This window comes from Mus pahari, chromosome 11 (assembly GCF_900095145.1).
Source record: "Mus pahari chromosome 11, PAHARI_EIJ_v1.1, whole genome shotgun sequence".
NCBI lineage: Eukaryota > Metazoa > Chordata > Mammalia > Rodentia > Muridae > Mus > Mus pahari.
The window spans coordinates 2,214,869-2,218,035 of record NC_034600.1 but is presented as its reverse complement, the minus strand read 5'-3'; positions in this window follow the sequence as shown (position 1 = coordinate 2,218,035).

Sequence of the window (3,167 nt, the reverse complement as noted above, 5' to 3'; positions counted from 1 at the left end):
TAAGTGATAAGAAATGCATAACTTGGTAGCTTAATCCAAGAAGATTTATTATAACTTATATAGAGTTCAGTAAATGACTTGTGTTGTTGAGCATGAATGAGGCTCCTTCATCCCTCAGATTTGTTCTTATTAGGGCATCTAGCGATGGAGAGTTCATAGGCTAATCCTAGATGCAGTAACTATTTCTTTATAGTCACACACACACACACACACACACACACACACATGCATGTATATGAATATATATGTGTGAATAGATATATATGAATATTTCTTTAGAATAAAGAAAATGGGCTTAGAAGAAAGCTATGAACTCTCTAACATACAAGTTAAAGTTTATTCTCTGTAGAAAAGTTGCCCAGTCATAGAACTGTCTGCCACCTGCTCTGGGGTGCTGTGAGTACAGATTCAGCACTCTTTATAACCAGCTGGGGAGCCATGGAAGGGGGCACAGGAATTTTCCAATCCAGGTGAGTAAGTGTTGATTTTGAAATCCCAATCTACGCATAGGCACTTTTACACTGACGATCGAAGAACGAGAAGAGTCTCGCTGCTGTGATGTGTCCCTGCGTCCATGCAGAGGTGGGGGGACAGCTGGCTGCAGATGTAGTTTCTCTTGGATTTTCATGTTTTTAATATTTTAATATTCCGTGAGTGACAATAAAAACTCTATAATGTGAAAATAGAGCCCTGGGCTGAGAGAACTCAGAGGAAATATTTGGAGAACACAGATGAAACACGCCATCTTGGGGTCCACTTTACTGGGTCTTTAGAGAGACTTGCTTTATGGTTTTATATGAAGTGGATTTCTGTTAAGCTTCTGAGTGCAAGACCTTGTGAGTTTTCTTGCAGGGAAGCTCTGATACAGCAAGCTGGACAGATTCGAACAGCACACCTGTTGGCCAATAGAAAAAGCAGAGAAAATGGCTGCAGTGATGTATTCTATCTTCCTGGGACTGCACTCTCTCCACCTGCAGTGCACCTGGTGTGGCCAAGCATGCCTTGACACCCTTTTGCCATGTATGGCAGCCCCAAGCCCCGCTCTTCCAGAAAGGTCCTCTGTCCTTAAAGAAACTGAAGCTCATCATCCATGGACATTTTCTAGACCACTTTATGCAAAGGAGTCAGTGCTGACCACATTCACTTGAAGGTCTGGGTTAGCTGTTCTTATGTCAACTTGATGCAAGCTAAAGACATCTGAGAGGAGGGAACTTGAGAAAATGCCTTCATAAGACTGAGCATCCTTGAGCTGGTAGTCCTTGGTTTTATAAGAAAGCAGGCTGAGAAAACCATGGGGAGCAAGCCAGTAAGCAGCACCTCTTCAGGGCTTCTGCATCAGCTCCTGCCTCCAGGTTCCTGCCTTGCTTGAGTTCCTGTCCTGACTTTCTTCAGTGATGAACTGTGATTTGGAAGCATAAACCAAACAAGTCCTTCCCTCCCCAAATTGCTTTGGTCATGGATCCATCTCATCAGCTGTTACTGTAGGAAAGCGACGATTGTTTGTTCATTCTCATCACAACAAATGCTTCTGGGTACGGGGAGTGTTTCCAGTGTCTGCATATATTTATTTAACCTCTCCCTCAGCCATTTCTAGCAGGGACATTTTGTGCATCCTCACAAGAGTGTGAAGAACTGAGCTGAAAAAGCAATTGAGCCTGGTGCTGTCTGAGCTATGTTTCAAGGAGATAGGAATTAATTAGGAAAGAAGAGAAATATGCAGTTGTAAGACAAACCAGGAGGCTCAAAACTACCGGATAAATTCCAGGAGAGGAACTAGAGAAAATGGCTGCCTAGTAGGGGATCAACTGGAGAGAGTCACATTCTCATATGTTTGGGTACTCAACACCACAACACCCAGGCAAGAAGCAATGATTTCCAAATCTAGAGACCCCATCACACTGTTAACAAAAAGTTAATGGAGAACTTCAACTCAGAATCATCAAAATCCATGACATTGTGATGCAGTGATTCCAAGGTTCATGATTCAGTGGCTTTCAGGACTGGGAGGACCCACGCTGGGTGGAGGAAGAGAAAAGAGCAAGTGCAACGTTGTCAGGTTACTGCCAGGCTGAATCAAATCATGTCTGTCATCTATGACAAAGTCCAAACTCCAGAGCTTCATGAGTCACCTTGGAGCTGTGAAGCAGCTATGCCTCCCTGCTGTCCTGCACTTCTGTCCCCTGCCTATCCCCTCCACAGCCCTGTCTCACCCTACAGCAATGCTTCTTCACTGTGTAATCTTATTAAAATGCATGCTGAAAAGCATGTCTGCATCTTGTCATTTGAATTGACATGGGCCTCACTGTGAAGACAACGGTTGCCTCCCAGGGCTCTAGTCTCAGAGCAGGAAAGCCTTCAGTGTTGACCTCCAGGCAAGTAGCAGCATCTATTACAGGAGCTCCTTCAACACTGAGTCATGGGCCCTCTAGTGCTCCCTCTACCCAACTCCCCCGGCAGCCAGTCTCTGTGAGAGTTCTGGGGATATGCTGTCTTTCTGTCCATTGTCTGTGTGTCCCCCTCATCTGTGCACACCCTGGGCAGCAGGTTATTTTTGCCATGAGTCTGTTTCTCAAGTGCCTTGAGTACTGTACTCGGTGACAGATACCTAAGTGAACATTTGGTGAAAGTAACTTTCCATGAGCTCAAGGCCTTTTAGGCTGTGTCTTTTGTGGAGATGGGTGTGTGTGTGTGTGTGTGTGTGTGTGTGTGTGTGTGTGTGTGTGTNTGTGTGTGTGTGTGTGTGCACATGTGCTGCTCTTGCTGAGCCCTAAAATGTTGAAGATGCCCTCCTCATCCTGATGTTTATTTAATGGGCTTCCTATTTTCAGCTTCTTCCCTCTGAACCATCTCCCCAGATCCCAGTTCCTACCAATTACTCAAATGACTTTTAAAACACCTTTGTGCTTCCAACACTTCCACAATTTAGAGATAAAGAAAGCATTATCTTCAGCAGGCCTCATTCCGACCTTGGTCTCTGTGGACAGCATTTAGCTTTGTCTCAGGGATGACTAAAATCTAATAAAACTCCAGAACTTGGCAGAGGGGTGGTTTTTAACTGGATTTCCCTCTGCTGCTAAAGTCTCCTACTAAATCTAATTAAAGGTCTGTTATTTGGGTCTGGAAACCTGCTAGGGATTCCCATGCTCAGAGTGACCTCACGCCTAGCT